Below are 19,540 nucleotides of genomic sequence, written 5' to 3' on the forward strand. Positions count from 1 at the left end.
CCTTCCACAAGCCCCAGTGCTCAAATGCACAACCTTTGCACTACAATCACCAGGGCCGAGAATTTTAATTTGGAACAAAGGCTGAGATTACATGTAATTAAGTGACTCTGGGCACTGAGCTTTAAGGAAAATAACCTTTACAGAGTCTCTGTGAAGCGGTGAAAGACGGTAATAGCGCAGTGAGAGGGATGACAAAAGAGAAAACAGTGGGGCGAGGGACACGGTATGACAGTGAACGCGCAAAGTGGGGCTGGTGACAGCCTCAACCAGCCTGTGGCGAGCAGAATCCGTCCCAGGAGCCCTCCAGAGAGGCAGCAAAGGCACAAACCTCCAGCCCCATTCTGCCGCAGCACGGAGGCGCTCAGTCTGCAATTCCTCCGGGAAATCCCACTGAGATTTTTGGCTGGGGCTTCGGAACAACCGGAGAGGAAACTTCAGCGAGCCCTCCGCCTGTTTGGAGAGCACTTCAGAAGTTTATGCCGTGCTGACTGAACACTTCTGCAGTGCAAACACCAGCCGTCAGGCTCCTCGCCTATACGCACGGCCACCGGGGTCTGCCAGTGGAAGGCAGAGCTGGGGTGTAAGGAGGTCCTGCCTGGCGCGGGATCCGATTCCTCCCCTCTGCAGCTGCAGCTTGCAGTGCTTTCCTGACGGCTGGAAGGAATCTGTTTTCTCTCAAGAGAGTTACTAATCTTTTCAGCTACATAAATACGCTTCTATTATTGTCTGAGTAAATTGCCTTAGAAAACTGTTTCTTCAGGAAAAAGCTGAAATTTCTTAAAAGGAAAATGTCAGTATATTTTTCATAATTATTCCCGTACATTTTTTCTACCATTGTTTATGGTAAAATCTCGATAGTTAGGAACTAGCATATAAACTGACATTATCGTACCTGTTTAAGGATCTGAACTGACCAAAACCCAAATAAAAAGTGAGACTTGTTGTGCATCTCAATCTCCTTTGCTCCTCTGCAAATCTCACCTAGATTTCTCCCCAGATTGCTGCCTGCCTACATTAGTTTGTTATTACAGCATTTCTCTTGGATGGTGAGCTCTGAGAAGAAAAAGATTATACAGCCCCACCGTCAGCACCACACTTCAGTGCTCACATCCAGCCTTTCACAGAAAGATTCCAGTTCAGCAAGATATTTATCCAAATGCCTAATTCGGCACGCAGCAGTCTGCACTCGCTCTGCCCCCTCCAGCATCAAAAGGCACGGAGGGGTTTGCTCTGGCAGGAAGGGAAACGAGGCCGTGTCTAACCGATCCAGATATTAAGTGATCTGAAGCACTCATCGTTTTGTTGAAACAAGGGCAGAAGCCCTGTGATGGATCTGCTCTGTTTTGTACACACCATTAGGTTCTTCCACTGATACTACTGGACTTAATAAGTTCCAATACTTGAAACCAGGCAGCCTTTTGAATCATTTATCTTTTTTTAAAAAAATGAACTATGTAACAGGCACTATCTAGATGTAATTTCCAAACAAATCCTCACTGTGATCTCACCGGGAGGTCTGCAAGGAGAATGCAGACAATTCCAGAGAAGACGAGTTGAGGTGCCTGTGAGTGTCAGTGGACACTGCAATAAAATATTCGGTCAGAAAAGAGCCCGTGTCTAAGCAGAGTGCACTGGAGAAACTGTAGGCAAATCCTTGCCTTATTCATATTATTAATTTTAGTATCTGGTCTCGCACCTGAGGTGTAATACAGGCATTTAATGAATACAGTGAACCCATGCAGCTTGGACCCATTCTCCACAGTGTGTTTATTTATTATCAGAAGGCTAATAATAACATCCCAACAGCAATTCGCATGGAAAATTCCTGCCCTTAGCTGCAGTTATTAAAATCATAATAGTGGAAGAGACTGTAAGAATTTTTGAGTCTGATCCTGAAATTACCTGCCCAAGCAGCAGTTTTAAATACCAGGTCCCATTCACAGCCGGGGGGCTGGGAACTTGCACACAATTCCCCAGAAGGTCATTTATTTGCAGAATTGCAGCTGGATGTGAAAATGTCGATCAGTCTGTGGGCCGACTTATGCTGCAGCCCCGGAGGTTTTCTCGCAAGCCTTGGGATAGTTTGCCCTGCTGCAATCCCAGCTCCTGGCAGAAACAGGCTGGCAGAATATCGGCTTTCCTTTGTTTATTTTCTGACGACTCAAATCTTCTTGGTTATAGAAAAAAAGCTCAGCCGTATGATCTTCTAGAGGCTTAAAAATCAGAAATCAGACAAAACAATGTCCCCGTTTCCTAGATTTCCTGATTTTTAAGCCCAGATCTATATCCCAGGGCTCTCAGCACTCTTTTTTAAATAACCGGGACTGCGATGCCAGATGAGGGGCTCACAGCACTGCCAAAAGCACACCTCTCCCGGGTGGCAGTGGGCGCAGGTTTGGCCTGAGGTCAGTAACTTACTCATCTTGCAGTCATCAGAAGTGCTTCGGCTGCCTGTGGCAGCAGGATGCAAGGGGAAGAGAAGCAGGTGTGTTTTCACTGCAGGGACTGTACCTTTTTGCTTTACAACCCTTTTTTTTTTAACCTTTATAATCTTATTTCTTTACCTGGAGATAAGATATATATATATATATATATATATATATATTATTTTTATTTTCTACCTGATACTTTTAAATCTCACCTAAAGCTGTCACAAAGCCATTTGGTGAACAAGCCAGGCAGCAGCACCAGCAGCAGGGCACACAGCAATAACCTCTCTCCATTCACCCTGGGAGCCTCCGAGCAGGGGGCTCTGACATCATCACACGTATTTCTTCTTCCTGGGCCTGTTACTGCGCTTTTTGACCACGGCATAGGACAGCAAAGTGCTCCAAGGTGTGCCGTGCCTGCGGGAGGAGAGGGCCCCGTCCCTCGGCGGCAAAGGCACAGCGGGCAGGACCGGCGAGAGCAGCGGGAGATTCAGCCCTCCTGGCTTCTTTCCAAAAAAAACACTTGCAGAGAAACCTGGAATTACATATAAGTAAGGTCGCCTTTTGATATTACCACGTAATTTCCACTTCTGGCAAAGAGATTTGTGTCCGGGCTAATTTGGACACATTTTCCTCCACCGCACTGGCACCGCGATGTCATTTTGATAGAAGTCGCATTCATCGGGAGAGTCATGGCAACCCGCTCCGTCCAGCAGGGCTGTTTGTTGAGTCTCTCGGAAGGCTGTGCGAACAGATAAACATGCTACACATGAAGTACATTAGGTGGAGGTGAAATACAGATGATTATATTTAAGGGCTTACAATAGTCGTTAAGAGCTTCTAACCACAGGCCCTGGCAGGGCTGGTCCTAGGCTCTCAGTGCATGTCTTGGCTGCATCCTCAACCGACTTTCTGTTTCTATCCCTTGAAATGGGGCCAATCTTGTCAGTCTGGTGGCAAGGAAAAAAAAAAAAAAAGAAGAAGAAAAAAAAAAGAAATCAACCCTGTTAATAGGATTATAAGATTTGGGGAATATAATGTTGTTGCAGATCATTTATTTTGAAAGCTGATTTCGTTTTAGTGAAAACAAGCTCAGCCCTGCACACTGGGGGTTTACAGCCATTATGCCAAACACAATCATTGCTGGTTTGAAAGATGTGATTGCTTTTTAATGTGGAAATTTCACAAGGTTACAAAAGAGGAAAAAATTAAACTCCTTTCTTATAACAAAGTCACTCTGGGATATGTGCTACAATGCCCTGACAATGTCCAGATACTCTGACCGCATTACACATCAGAAAGGTAGATGAGTGTGATTTACACCATTTCGCAATTTTTTTTTTCACGCAGCTGAAAAAGCCTAACAGTTTTGAGCGAAAATAAAAACAGTGCTTTGTAAAACGCATTCAGAATTGCACAAACACAGCCCAGGGGTCAAGGAAGTAGAGGGTGGATGAGGAAAGAGTGCAGAGGGATAAATAAGGGGATAACATGATCTTCCTCCCCGTGCCCGGCAGCTTAGGACCACGGCGGTCGCCCACTTGGCATACTGAAAGCTACGCTCGTCCTTAGCGCCGTGGACGATCCTTATATTTGTTAGACATCAGAGTAAAAAAATGATAATCAGCATCTGTGGCCTTTTCAATAGCAATCTCCCAAAGGGCTTAAATATATTCTAGCAATAATGGCTAAGCCCCATTTTTCTGGGTGTTAGAAGATGTTCTGTCACCATCTCAGAAGAACCATTGTTGTGACAAAAGCCTCATGGCACAGCCTGGATGGGGCTTAGCAGGAAAACAGGCACTAGCAGGAACGTCCCAGTCAGAGGAATTCATCGGGAGGCACCAAAAGGAATGATTTTTTCGAATGTCCTCTTAAAGTAATAATGAAGGGGGGGACCAGGCTGCCCCTTCTTGAGTTTGGGGGGTGGCAGGAATTTGTGGGCTCCCTTCTCCTTTGTAGTGAGGATGCTGCTTTTGATCTACAGCACAGGGACAGCTCTCCCCAAAGGCAGGGTGAGGGAGGGGGTAGGTCTGGAGGGAAGCACAAAGGATGGAGCTGAAGCACTGCCTCATAGCCATGGATTGAAATGACATGTGCGCCGCGCAACCTTTTTCTTTTCAAAGCAATTTGCTATCATTATACTGCCCGTGCATTTCCAATACATGTCAGCCTGTTCTCTTTTAACTTGGCGGGAGGGGAAGGTGCTTTTATTGCAGGGCTCCTTGCAGAAGCTCGCCAGACATTGCTATTATTACATCTGCCGGGCACAGCACAGAATGATGTATGTTCATTAGAGAAATAGGGTTAGAGTAAAGCAAATTCGTTCAGTTCTAGTTAGAGACAGCTTGAGTGGGCTCAGAGATTTTCATATACAGAAATGCTCTAAATTTAAAAAGTAGCATGGTTTCTAACTCTGTAGCTGCAATTCAGCTTCTGGCTGGTGTCACTGAAATCATTTAGCTTTGTTTGCCTGGATCCTGTCAGCAGCGAAAATACAGAAAACTGCTAGAACAACATCTATTAATAATTTCGTAAAGTTGCAAATGACAAGATTCCCGTTAACTCTTTCTAGTAGGATTCCTCTTCTGCTTTCACTCCTACACTTCTCTAGCTGTTAGGGGTCAGTGTGTGGCCATATATCTGCACATGCGGTAGGAAAGATAGGGTGATAACATTGATTACTTAATCAATAATTAGGATTTCATTTCTTCAACCAGATGCCCTCTCACTCACGTGCCAAGAGATGGGGCTCATTATCGCTCTGCGTGGCTGTGTGCCCGGGCTGACACACGGGCTTGACACCGACAGGCAGCCTGCAGAGATGAATTTAGGCTCTGTTTCTGCTTTTCCACATATTAGTACAAGGAAAACTACACAGAGCAGAACAATGTAATTTGTGTTCCTTGTCTATTTTAACCTGGTGTTAGTTCAACCCCAGACCGAGCCTTCTTCCACCATTCTTTTCCTCCTATTATTTCAGTGGGAAGTTGGTAGCTGGTAAGGCATTTTTGGTGGGGAAATGGCCAATCACAGCCACCTCTGGCCGTGTAGCTTTTGAGTTGGGATTCCTAATGTTACAGAGAGGATTTGCAAATTCTTCGGTTTCTTTGCAGAACTGTGAAGATGCCGTCGGTCACCTCCTCCAAGGATGGCTGCGACTATGGGAGAGCAGAGCAAAGTCCCATCCACTGAGACCCAGGACCAGAAAGCAGAACAAAACACCAGCAGACTACACAGGGACTGCACAACGCAAAGCTTGAAGTCATCCTGAAAAACACGGTGAAGGAGCTGGCTTCTGAAAACAATAGCAATACCAGCGTGATGCCAATTTACCCATGCCCTTTCCCGTCTCATGGCCACAGACGGGGTGCGTGAGGAGGAAAGCGGTGCTGCAAGACGGTGGGGATGCCGGGGACGCCTCCCTCCATGAGGACAGCCCCGTGGAGTGCTAGAGAAAGACTTGGGCAGCCAGGCCAAGAGTTGGGTTTGGGAGATGAGAGGGCCAGGATCCGCTCTGGGGCCCGTCGTGGTCTCCTGAAGGAGTGCTGAACCGTGAGGAGCCTCTGCCTCGCTCCCTCTCTGTTTTGCACAGAAGCCTGACTAACAAAATGAACAGCGCAGCTTGAAATGAGACCGCTGCACACAGGTTTTCTTCTGGCATGACAGGCTATCGCAGCCTTAATGGTAGGCTGCTAGACTAGAAGCAGTCTTTCATTGAGTTTGTCTTACTGAGAGGAAAAACTGCTTTGTGTAATAACTTTATGGTAAATGTTGGCAAAAGATTTGCACTGCATACTGAAAGAGAGACATTTCTGACCACAGCTCATGAACCACATTTATTTACTCTGGCATTTGTCCATTATTTGTTCATAGGCTTTCTGTCTCTGCTAAATGTGTTCCAATTTTGGGAGCTAAATCATTGCCAGTAGTTTCCAGGACATTCCGCTAGGCTAAGCAAAATTGCCCTAAGCAGTTGTCAGAAACCACTGGAGTAGTATTTTAAATACAGAGTATTTGAAGAAAATAAAATATACCAAGCGTCCTATCTGTCTGGATCCCAGATCTGGTGTGTTGTAAAAAGTTACAGAGCAGAAGCAGAGGCCTTAAAGCAGGGCATGTCTTTCTTGAGCCATTTTCCATCATTTAATGAATCGATCTGATTTTAAAATGAGGTTAGCAATTTTAAAAATATATATTTATCAGCAGCTCTCCAGATAGAAATAATACTCAGCCTTCAATCTGGAAAATCCTAGTTATTTATGTCTTAATAAAAATGCATTACAAAATACAGGAGGAGAGCCATGGCTGTTAAAACTGACACTCAATTGCTATCAGATGGCCTTACAAAAGTGTAAGTTTACAGCTTAGGCAGGATAATAATGTGGGAATTATTTTTCTGGAACATCCCCCAGATCCATCTGCTCACTGTTCTGTACCTGATAGAGTTCACAATAACCAGATATATTACCTGCCTGGTCCACGGCCTAACGAAGATGTCAGAATAATCCCTAAAATAGTGAGTGACCAGCTTGAAGTATGAGTTTCCTTATCATTCTCTATTGTTGTTTTCCTCAGCCTTAATTACTGTCATTAATTAATGGCTCTATCCCAGGGGGCAGGAGGCTTGCCTTCTAGTGCTCTGGCATTACCCACCTTTCGTTTCCATCATGTCCACTCTTTGCTGTGTATGAGAGGTGTACGATGACTATTTTCTCTTCATTTATCATATCCCTTTCTCCTTCTATCCATTTCAAAGAGAAACTCTCCCAGCTTTCCAATTTCTCCACTAGTGAGTCAGAGTAATTTCTGAGCTCATTTCCAAACCCCTCTGCTTCTGCAGACAGAACAGCCAGTCCCATCCACGCAGTGCCAGAGGAAGCTCTAGCAGTGCTTTACATAACAGCATTCTGCTATCCCGTTCTTTATGCACCCCATTATTTTGTCCAGGGATTCAATCTACTGCTTTGTGTTAATAGAGCATCCTCAATGAACTGCCAGCTAGGATTCCTAGGGCTCCCCTCTAAATCTGTATTTAAATGTAGGTCTCTTTGGAAAAAGGTGTTTTTGTTGTTTTGTTTGTTTCGTTTTGTTTTCAAAATGTATATAGACATATTTTATTGACACTACATTCCAGCTGTCATTAGTCTGTTTGTAGCCATGTGAATATTCTCAAAATGCTCTTTTCACAGGCTGAAAAAACAATGCTATGTCCACTGTTCATTTTTCATCATACTGCCCACTTGTATAGCAGGCATGGTAGTAACAGTAACATAATAGTAATAGGATAGTAAATAATGACACTGATCCTAGTAAATGGAGCATCTCAATGCTACTAAACCTTTGACTTTGTCAAAAGCTAGCCATTTAATCCCTATGTGAGTAATTGTTTATTCACTAGGTATAAAGACTGCTTTGCTTCTTGTGTTCAAGCCAGCTTTGATTGATGGAAGGATTCAGCTTAACTTGCATGATGGTTTGTTTTTTTTCCATAACTTTGTGTGTGTTGTTAGAGGCTTACTGGAAGTCCAGGAGCATGGTGGGCTGGCTTGCCTCTGTCCACCACCCATGGGCACGGGTAAAAATTCAGAGAGATTAAGGAGGTACGATTCATCTCTGCAAAATCTATGTTGAGCCTTATCTACACACGTATTCCTGATCTTTTACCATTTTATTTTTAGGTGCCATTTGATGGATCTAATGGGAGCAGGTAAGATTCCCACTGGTCCATAAATCTTGGATCATCCTGCATTTCTAAATTCTGGAAGTCTAAGTCTACAATTTTTTCTACTATCGTTTAAAAGCAAATGTAAATTTTATTCTATCGCTTGGCAGTAATAGATTTATACTGTATGGTAATGTATTTGCTTTTCTTCTACCATTTGCTTCAGTGACACCTTTGTTTCACATTCTGTTATCATTACTACTACTAGAAAGAGGAGGTGGAGAACAGATAACTTTCCAAAACCTTATGTAATAAAAATCTTTCATAGCTCACCCTTCAATTCCCGTGAGCCCAAGCAATGTTGCGATTCTCTTGAAGCCTTCAAGCTTCTGATATATTCAAATAAAACATTCTTATTCATTCTTCCTATTGAGATATTCAGCTACTTGGGCCTTTAAAAAGCCATCTTGACTTCCTAATTTTTCTCTTGCTGGTTCTATGCTAAAAGGCAGCACCATTATCATTCACTTGTGCATTAGAGGCTATTTTCTAACCAAAAAAAAAAATAGAAGGACTACAGTGGGAAAGCAACGGCATCTGGAAAAATCAAACAATGTGAATTAATACATTCTTTGCAGGCTAGAGGAAGCAACGGAGTCAAGGAAGGCCTTTGGATGTTATGTTTTACAATACCTCTGGAGGCCCAGGTCCCACTGTAGGCTGTTTTCTTCCTGCCTTTGGACAAGCCGAAATTAACTGGTAATAACACACAATTAAAAGCGCATGTGCGTGTCTGTGATTGTGTGTGTGTCTTTGCTCTAATTCCTCTCATTCTGTGCATTTTAACTTTCAAAATTAGACAGCAGTGAAGAGGAGACAGACAGGTATACATAGCAGCCACATCAAACTCTTCGTGGGGCAGGGGGAACATTTGACACCTCCTTGTTCCAGTGCCCCCTGTCTGTTTTTAATTTCACTAAATCGCTCCCGTCTGGGGATTGTATATTTTCAGTGGCCTCTCCCAGCAATGCAGAGGTAGAGCATTAGTGTGCCAAACCCCAGCTATGCTCAAGTGTGGGGCTGCAACTTTATAGGAGAACCGGCACACGAGGCAAGAGGGGAGTCAGCTCTCGGGACCAGCCATTAGCTGAACTCAACTTTCATTTGAAAGCGATGCCAAAGGATCTCGCTTTCCCTTTTCCCTTTGGAGCTGTCTTATGAGGGAAGGGGTGGGCAACCTGGGTAGCAAATTGGTCAGTGGACTTTTTGCATCCCTGCTTTCGAAGCATAATTATGGGCTGTGTTTCTGAAAGCTCCCTCATTAGCAAGGGGATAATGAACAGGAGTTGCTGCTCGGGAAAAGAAGGACTTCGTTGGCTTGGGAAGGTTTGCCTGATGGTGAGAGTCAAGTGGGATCTGGCCCTGGGCACCTCCAGGGAAAAGGGGTAGTTTGGAAAGGCAATTTGAGGAGGACTTCGATGGACAGCTGTAGGCACAGGGGAGCCTGGGCTCTTGCTCCGTGCCACTGAGATCAGAGGAAGTTTGGCTGCTGGTCATGTTGGGAGAGAAGCTCAGGTCCAGCACTGAAAGCATGGGTAATCTTAGGAGGAGTCACCCGATAACAGGGAAAGTGAGTGACAAGGTAACTGCAAATAGGGGAAAAAAGAAGAGCTTCTCAGTCACCTGCCCGAGGCTGAACATCACTGTCACAGGACACAGACCTGCAACCCTCCTCCTGCAAGCATCTCACACCAGCACTGAATAACGAGGAGGAATTTCAGCCAGTTATGCCTGGAGAGAAACCCATTCACACAGGCAAAGCCATTCCCCCTACTACTAGTTTGCACAGCTCCTGGACACCCCTCCGCCTGGGCATGGGACAAGGCCAGGGGAAGCACTGGGCAGGGTCCAGATGTTTGGGGTGCCGGGGTGTCGCAGAGGGATCCAGGCAGCTGAAATGTTTCTCGGGATACAGCCAGCCCGGGGACACCATGAACTCCTCCGGCCCGCTGGAGCTGCTCTTGCGAGAACCAGGATTTGGCCTCAGTACAGCAAGGAGACTGAGGTGGTGACAGGGTGCTTTGAGCAATGGCACCGTGCTGTTGCGTGGCCTTGAGGACACAATCAGTGACTTACTTTCAGCCTAGTGAGGCTATGACAAGAGACACTACCTGAGCCTTCTACACTAGAGCTCCAGTGCACAAAAGCCCACATTTTTAAGATCTGAAGGATTTCTTTTTTTCCCTTCCCTGCCCTCACTGAGCTCTCTGTGAATTGAGCATTACAGTGGCTTTGACTGTAACCATTATAATCATTTTCCAGTGCTAATGTTGTGGTTTTAATGAAAGGAAACAGCAAATGGGGTATCGACTCATATACACAAATCTGCACTTCATTTGCACAAAATAGCTTCTGGATGGCTTTCCTCCATGTTTTTGGTCAACACCACTCTTTTTGAGAAATGATCAATGTCTACAACTGTTTGCTCTTCCACAGATAAAGCAGATGCTATTCATTACTGCCTTTGCCATGCATATACTGCTCCTTTCCCCAGAGCAGCCACAGTGGGTCATGTGTTTATTTTTCTTTAAATCCTTTTGTTCTTAAATCACTACACTTTTGCTTTCGGGATATGATGAATGATTAATACTGTAGTAGCAGCATTATTGAATTAGGAAAGTCACTGGCAGCTTCCAAAATTATTGAGACACCCAACAAATAAATACAAACCTCTTCTTTAGTGTTAGATATAGTGGAACAGTGTGACGGTGTAGAGATAAGCAGAGGCGATGCTGACGTGAGCGCTTTTAAAGCTCACGGGCAGACTCGCAGCTACTGAAATTTAAATCATAGCGTAATAACAATGCAGACGCCTCAAACAATCCTGCATCGAAGTAATACAACTGCAATGAAAACAACCAATGTGGGCATTTGGAGGGAATTATTTTCTCTAAGAAGTTATATGATCATAAAGAAAACAATTATTGGTGGTTTTATGGTTTGTGTTTATTTAAAGAATAGCGATTCAGAGTCGGATGCTGAAAGGTAGGTGTTCAGCACCTCCCAGGGATTAGAGCCAACAGCATGAGCAGCAACACACCAGGAAAGGAGAGAGATTACAGATTGCTGGAGTAACCCTTTGTAGTCACCACTGGAATAGGGCTGGCTTGCAGGCAGAGTTAGCCCTCTGTTTGCAGTGCTAGAGGAGAACATAATATGGTAAAAATCCAGTTACATAGGAGTTTGTGTGAAACAAGAAAGCAGGATTAAGTCTGTTTTCCTACATCCGTGCACAGAAGGTTCTCCTCAGGCTTCCTAATGAAGCCCATCAGCCTTTTTATGTGGCCCTGTCCCACGTGTGCTTCTTCTTCACAGCACCTTCGTGGTGAGCAGAGCAGGGGGTTAGGAAAGACCAGTAACACCAGGTTCTTGGGTGAACTGGATGTGGCACCTCAAGCCTGGTACCAACCTTGAATTTCCAGGCAGCAGTGGTCCTCCCTTGAAAATGCCCCTGGTGCCCATTAGGAGAGCAAGGGGCCGAGAAAGCAGCGATGCTGGCTGCCAGACCAATGCAGTGCTCCCACGCTGGGCACTCTCACGTTAGAGCACCACCAGTGAAGTGATGGAAGCAGAGCCCAGAGCAGCCAGCTTCCCACTGCCCCCATCGAAGTAACCGTAGACGCAGCAGGCATGACCGCCCAGTGGCACAACCAGTTGCCTTTTTAAACCTCCCTTATGCAGAAGGGGACGGCTGAATGGGCTTCGGGACAGTGAGGAACAAGCCCTAGCATCTCCAGCTGTCTCGGTTTGTGATCTGAAGGGAGAAACCTCTGTGGATATGGCACTGCCTGTTGTTTGACAGCAGTAACAATCACAGCTTTCCTCACCTGGGGCTGCCTCTGAGTGCGCTGCAAAGCTCTGTCCCTGACTAACTCTTTTCCCTGAGGCTCTGTTTAGCATTTCTACAGATTTCATGAGACTCGGTTACTTAAGCGTACTCCTGAAAATATAGGGCCACTTTATTGAGTGATACAGTGCTATACACTTCCCTGGCCTTATTTGTTTTTATTTACTTTTTTTCAACTACTTGTTCCTTGTTAGAGCTGGGTAGAAAAAATGGTTTCCTTGAAGGGTGAAAGATCTCACAGCTTCAGGAATGTCCCTGTGCCTGTTCTACTTCAGCGTGCTACCAAGGCCTTTCAAACAAGGCATGCTGCCAGCCATATTTTCTTTTCCTGCTCAGAGCAGTAAACAGCCAGGGATTAAGGCTCACTGGAGCTGTTGGAGAACTGGGCAAAAATGATTACTCTGTAGGAACAAGAATAAAAGGCCGCTGTAGCCCGGGATCAGCTCGGTGTGTTGGAGGAGGGTGTGGTGCTTTGCTCATCTCCCCTGCTGAAGGTGTTTCACTCTGTGCAAGTAATGGCACGTCAGTCTGAGAGGAGACAGGGACTTCCACCTGCTCCTCCCAGCACGCTGAGCTAATTCCTGGACTACCAGCCCAGGCTCTTTCACTCTCTTGCCTAATGTTGTGTTGTTATGTACGTGAACTGGAGCTGCTCCAACCGGAGAAATTCTCCTTTTGAAACAGTCAGCAATGCCAAACCCACCTGGGCTGTGGGGTGCTGACTCTCATCTCCCTGGGTCAACTCAAAGGCACTATAGCCTTACATGGAGTGTGCTCTTTGGGATCTGAATATCCCACCCAGGAACTTCTGGCTGCCCCGAGGCAGCAAACAAGGGTCTCTTATTTCAACCAGAAACTTACTGAACCAGAGTACAGCTTCCCGTTGAAAGTTATGGGTCTGGCAAATCAGCATTTTTTGATTAGAGGACATTTTTTTCAGAAAGTTCTCAGCCATTTGTGTTCCCTCTCACCCTTACCTGCAGATCTTCAGTAGGTTCCTCCACCTGTGCATCTTCGTTTTTCTAAGAAGTTTTCATTACGTTGATTCAAATATATGTATATATATAGGAGACCACTTCAGCCATTCCACAGCATAAGCTGTCCTTTTATTTTCACCATGTGAAGGGTCAGCTTGTAGCTATGCTAACCTAGCTGCCACCCTAAAGAGAGGGTCTCCCATCATCCCCCATCACCAGGACGAAGCAAATTGCTGAAACACTTAGCGGGTGCTATACCTCTGTTACATCTCACCAGCTGAGCGGGGGTACCTGATGTAGTATGGGAAGATAATTGGAGGTTCCTTCCATCTGATTAAGTGAATCTGAGACGTGGGCAGAGCATGGGAACTATCATGGGAAGGGGTGATGTATGGCCCTACCCCCTCGAAAACCACAAAATCCAAAAGAGAATCAGTCAAAATCTTGCCCCATAACAGACCCGTGTGCCTTTCTTTTATTTCCTCCCTTCACGTGGCAGAGCTTGTCTTTGGAAATCTCTGCTCTTCTGATGCTTATGTCAGAAAGAGGGGGGTGGGGGCTGTCAGAGCAGGCAGAGCTCAGCGACGTTCCCTCCTCAGGCTCACCGCTGTTCTGATGCTCCAGCTAAAGAAAATCTCCGCCGATTTTTTTTGTGCTCAGAATGAAGCTTCCCACTGCTAGCCTTGGTAGATACAGAACATCCTGACTGGGCAAGAGCTCTTTATGGATATTTCTAGTGCTCAGAGGGAGAAGGGAAAAAAAAAGCAACAAACTACAGTAAGTTTGCAGTAATTGCTTTAATGAGGCAAAGCCCTTTAGAATGCAAACACGCTCAACAATACACAAAGAAACAATCAAAAAGAAAGTGTTTTATACAGGCTGTTTTATAAGAAGGTAATAAAAACAATTGTATGGCACACTCAGTTGCATAAACAGGCTCACCATGGAAGGTGTTTGTGTGAGAGCAGGACTATGAATACTTAATTGCTTCCATTATTCTTATTTTCAGTACAAAATACTGCAATCAAAACTTAATCTGCAGCTTGATTTTTAAATAAAAAGGTTATATTCCAGTTCCATTGTTGTAAATATAATAAAACACAGTCTTTCTGTAAATGCTCTTTCATTTCTTACTGCTTCTAAGGAGGTATAAGAGTGGTTAATATCTACATCCCTGTCAATTTTAAGTCATTTTTCAAAGGCAGGATCATTATTTCTCTTCACGTGGAAGGTAGAAGACCAAAACGTTCAAAAGGTCTTCATTAATGACGTGACTAGAAGTCATGGAAGCCTTGGTGAGATCCTTCCGTGGCTGCCAATCCTCTTTGAACCAAGCCCTATAAGCAACACAGAATTCAGGTTTATTTTCATTCACACATCTGTTCTGACAAGACCAGAGGAACACACAGGGGAACAATATAAGGAAACATGAGTTTGGGGACCTTAGTAAATAGCAAAGTACAAAACTGAAAAAACGCCACCTGTTTTCTAGTACTTCTCAAGAGGGTAAATTACTCAGACAACAGGCTCATATGAATTTGAATACAATCTGGTGTGTCTGGAACATTGTATTCTACATCTAGTGATTTTTATTTTTTTTTAACATGTGCTGTTACACTTCTGCTTTAGTAGCATCTAGACCAGAGTAATTTTCAAATACTTAGACATAAGTACTCCTTTTTTTTTTCTCTGACTTTTCACTTCAGGAAAAGATGCAGAACTGTCAAAGATCTGCTGTGTACATAAACTGAGTGATACATCTGAAAAGATTTAGGGACCGAGATTTTCTTATATGAGAAAATGAGTGCCTGGATTAAAGAAAAAACAAAACAAAACATATTCATTAATGGCATGTGCTCTACACACTGAGCACGTTGTTGTAAAATAACATAACAGAGTAATACCACAAAGACCAGAGTCATTCTTGTTGCAAACTGGTGTCTCTAGGAAAGCAACGATGGCTTCTATTTTTAAACTAATAGCAAAGCATGACTTTAAACTTGATATTTGTTACTCAGACACATCTTAATTTACATATTTAATTAGAATCTTAGATGTTAAGAAGTAGCGCTAGTAGGCCTGTAGTAATTTCTAGCTTAGAAATTGTCTGACTGTTGGACTTCTGTTAGTGCTACAGACCATCTGACAAATAGAAAATGTCATTATTATTTTCACCTTTCTCATCATTACATATAGCACTATGTTATCAGGCATCAAGCAGCTACCATTACACGTTTCCAGCTCACAATTTCATCATCACACTTCACATCATTACTTTACACTATTAATGCCCAAAACAAGTTCACATGAAGAAAAAATTAAATAAAAATTAGTAAGTCAGAAATTCAGACATACAGTCTGAATTTTGGGAGGTCTTGTGCAGACCCAGGAGTTGGATTCAGTGATCCTTGTGGGTCCCTTCCAACTCCAGATATTGTCTGATTCTATGATTCGCATTCTCATTCTTCCTACCCCAGGGAAAATAAGTATTTTTAACAACCTTTCAACTCACTACAGTAGAGCTCCTGCCCAACAGAACAGAGGACATGTAACTAAGTTGATGAATATTTCAAATTGCCTATGACTTGCGTGTGGAGTATAGCCCTTTCTATAACCAAACTTTGATCATCTCAGAAGTCTTACAGCAAGATCAGCCTTCCCAGCCACTTATCTTCAGGGTGTCAAGGAGACCAAGAACTCCCAGACACTGCTTGTTGACCTTTCAGCAAGGTACCTTACCCTCTTATTAGACATAATCATGCTGGCATCCATCAATCTTCAACAATTAAAGGCAAGAGGATATACTAAAGAGGAACACGTGTATGTGTATATGTATGTGAATGTATATATAAGAAGGAATTTTACATATTTATAAGAAGGCATGAATGTACAGATTATAACCATATATGTATAAGGAATATATATATATATATTAGGATGAATGCCTACAGATATTTTAGTAATAGATATATATGTGTGTATGTGCATCTGCTGGACAAAACAGCTTTGATGATTTAAAGCAAATATCTTGATACACTGAACAGCTTTTTTTAAGCAAGGCAAATTACAATTTCTAACTTTCCATTATATGTATCTCCTTAGTTTCTTCATGAAAATAACCAATTGCCAAACAAAGATTATAAACATACCATGATCCTATTGATCTCATTTCTCCTAGCAAACAGTTGAATGATGGTATTCATGAGTAAGATTTTTTTAAAAAATTAAATTAAATGGGTGTCTTGGTTTGGATTACATTTTATGCAGAAAGATCTAGCACATTAATCTGAAGTTTTCAGAAGCAATCCAGACCATGCTTTCCTCTTAGTGTCAAATTCTTCATGGTTCAGAAAGCAAATCTGCAATCCAAAATCCAAACACGCCAAGACGATCTATAATGTGCTGCAGAAGTGGAATTGAAAAGACAAGTCATTCAGTCCAATGAGCTAGATGGGTGTCTGGAAGCATGCTGAATGTCATCTGCTAGCAACAGTCATCAAGATCAAGGAGCCTAGCAGAGGCATATTGAAATGTTTCCAAAGTTCCTCATGAGCTAACATCTGCCTGCAAGGACGAATGAAGAACAGCCAGGAACTAGTAGTGAGGAACTTCCAATAAAGAGGTGCAATACTAACCAGCCCCCCAAGTAATCAGAGAGGCTTGATGAGATGCCACAGTATGATTATCTGACTGATCCTGAATGCTTTGGCTCTAAGGTCCTGATGTAAAACTTTTACTAATGCGTGTTTGTCATCACAATGGATTTTTCAAGTCTTCCTCTTCAATCCCTTGCCAGAGGTTGTTCATTATAGAAATCGGGCTACAGTGAAAGTAGTTCCAGAATAAGCCACACAGTCTTGCTTTGGCCCCCTTCTCTGTGAGGAAGCTGTCTGTATTTGGAGCTCAGCTGAGTTCCTGTACTGGCCTCTCTACATCTGCAGGACCTCCACCTCTGTCACAATGCTCCATTATTACTTTGGGAAGGTAATTAGCTGGGGAGGTATTATCTGGGGAGGTGTTACTTGCGAGCAGCCTGCTGTGATGTTGAATTTTTATTAAGGGCCTCAGAATGGCGATCTTCATGATTTTTCGTGCACTTAGAGATCTTAGAGAGGCAATCTTAGAGATCTTCATGCACTAGTTTGGGCTTGGTTTGCATTGCTGGTAATGTACGTTAAATAGTAGATAAAATATCATTTCCTGGAAGGGAACACAAAGTCAAAACAAGGTGCCTGATTTGGCACTGTGTGATATATTGTGCTAATGGCTACATCTCAGACCAGGTAAGAACTCTTCCTTACTGAAAGAATCTGCACACTGATCAAACCTGTAACGAGCACTTCACAAAGCATAGCGATCCAAGTCTTTGGAAGGTGTAAATGGGCACAGTAGCTATGGTCAATCCCCATTTCCAACACCTAAGGCTCTAGCTGTCCATCTCTGTTTTTATCATACTTGCATTGGTGAAGTTGCTTACTGAAGAAAAAAAAATGCTTCTAAGGCTGCTTCCTTAGAAGAAATGTTGCCCAAGAGCAGTTTACATCACACGCTATCTGGAAGCTATTCTGTGAAACATCGTAATAATTGCTTTCCCTGGACTCACACACTTATTAGTAGCAGCTAAAGTTAACAGATTGGAAGACTGCCTGAAGATGATGGATGGGTTTTCTCAGATAGTAGATTTCTGGTCATTTTCCATGGCAGCTGTAAATTTTAAAATAATATAAAATTAAGCAGCGGTAGAATAGAATTCACAAATATTACACAGCTACTGACTTGATCATTAATCATCCTAAATTAACATTAAAGTGTTACATATGATGAGTGAGATTCTGCCCTGGGGTGTATACAGAAGTTTCTCATTGATTACAAATGGGAAATGGCACGTGTATATGGGCAAAGAATTTAACCAGCTGCTTGTTTTGATGGATTTGTCTTTATTACTATTTAAAGGAGGTGGAGACATTTCTGTTTTACAAATTCCTTTTCATACTAGTGATCTGGAAGAAAATGGTCGAGAGCCATCTTCTGATTTTAGTCAATATCCCAACATTATCACTGCTTATTTTTGAAGTTGGAAGAGCGTCAATGACCTCCAGAGTTCAGCATTCATTTGATCTGCCTGATGTCCAATTTTGAGGTTGCTGCAGTCAAAAAGGAATCTGTTAACAAACAGAGTGAAGATTTTTGTCAACTACTGATATTCCCTATAGGCTAAAATAGCATATTTTCCTAGACTTTGTCCTAATTTACTCTGTTATTTTTTTAATGAAATCATATCTGTCTTCTTCAAATGACTAACTAGAGAGGAGATGGCAGAGATATGCATGTAAAAACAAACAAACAAAAACAACAATGTCCATCTCCTTGTCCAGCAACCAAATCAGATTCAAATGAAGAAGTCTTGAACTCCGATATAACGATTCCTCGCTTTCTGAGCAGAATCTGTTATACAAATTCTGTACTAATTACACTATATGTAGGCATATTTATGCCATACATGCAGTTAGTATTAATATATACTAGCTACAGGACTGAGTTTTCCAGCATTACTTAGTCTGACATTTAATGTCTTTCAGTCTCTATGTACAATACTATGTAGTAGTAACACTGAAAACAACTTATTTGAATGCCAGCTACGGAATACTGTTATCACCAGTTTTTTTCAGGGCCGATTTACTTCTGTTTATCTACAGGGTTTGGTAACAAATACATGTATTTTGGGGCTCTAGGTACATTAAACATACTGAATAGTCAAAGCTTGTAGAAGCTAATTTCCCTGTCATTGCATTATAGTTAAACTGGTTACGCACGTCTCATTCAATTATGTAACTTAAAGAATACCAACAACATAGGTTCCCAATTTCAATAGTACGTATGCTGGTTTTAGCACTTACAATGGATCAGCTTTTAGCATGAGACACTACGTTCATCATACTTTGAAATTCGGAGCCACAATTTAAAATGTAATATTGTCTCTGTGTGTTGTTAATGGCCTTTCTTTTTGTACTTTCTGGATGTATACTGTAATATTTTGTTCAAATCAAGATCAAGACTGGAAGTTAATTCACAATACATATACACAGGTAAGCATTGGCACCACAAGAACCTCTGCTGTTATCAGCCTAATCCAGTAGGTATTTAAGCAGGGAAAAAAAATGCTTAATACAAAAATGAACTAATTGCTGTTAAATCCCAATGTGGGGAAAGTGCCAGGTATACTATGAAGTCTTCTTTAACGGTACTTCTTTAATGATATTTATTCTTGTATTAGGTTTATGTGGCAAGGTTTTGGTAGCAGGGGGCTGCAGGGATGGTTTCTGTGAGCAGAGCCCAGCAGCTGCCCCATGTCAGATCAGAGCCAGCTCCAGCTGGCTCCAAAGGGACCTGCTGCTGGCCAGAGCCGAGCCAAGGAGTGATGTTGGTTAGGCCTCTGGGAGAGCAGTTAATGAAGGGGGAAAAAAACTGCTGTGCAACAAGAGCTGGGAGAGAGGGGTGAGAACCAGCCCTGCAGCTCCAAGGTCAGTGCAGCAGGAGGGCAGGAGGTGCTCCAGGCACGCAG

At 43.1% G+C, this 19,540-nt stretch overlaps 1 long non-coding RNA gene across 3 annotated transcripts in view; it reads right to left on the reverse strand.

Annotated features, from left to right (window-relative positions):
- Positions 1 to 13,759: 13,759 nt before the first annotated feature.
- The window catches only part of LOC121065894, a 40,897-nt gene continuing 35,116 nt past the window's right edge, over positions 13,760 to 19,540 (reverse strand). For all 3 annotated transcript variants that reach the window (XR_005817380.1, XR_005817381.1, XR_005817379.1), the window contains exon 2: positions 13,760 to 14,315. This is a non-coding gene — a long non-coding RNA (uncharacterized LOC121065894). The remainder of the gene's footprint in view (positions 14,316 to 19,540) is intronic.

Source organism: Cygnus olor, chromosome 2, assembly GCF_009769625.2.
Source record: "Cygnus olor isolate bCygOlo1 chromosome 2, bCygOlo1.pri.v2, whole genome shotgun sequence".
NCBI lineage: Eukaryota > Metazoa > Chordata > Aves > Anseriformes > Anatidae > Cygnus > Cygnus olor.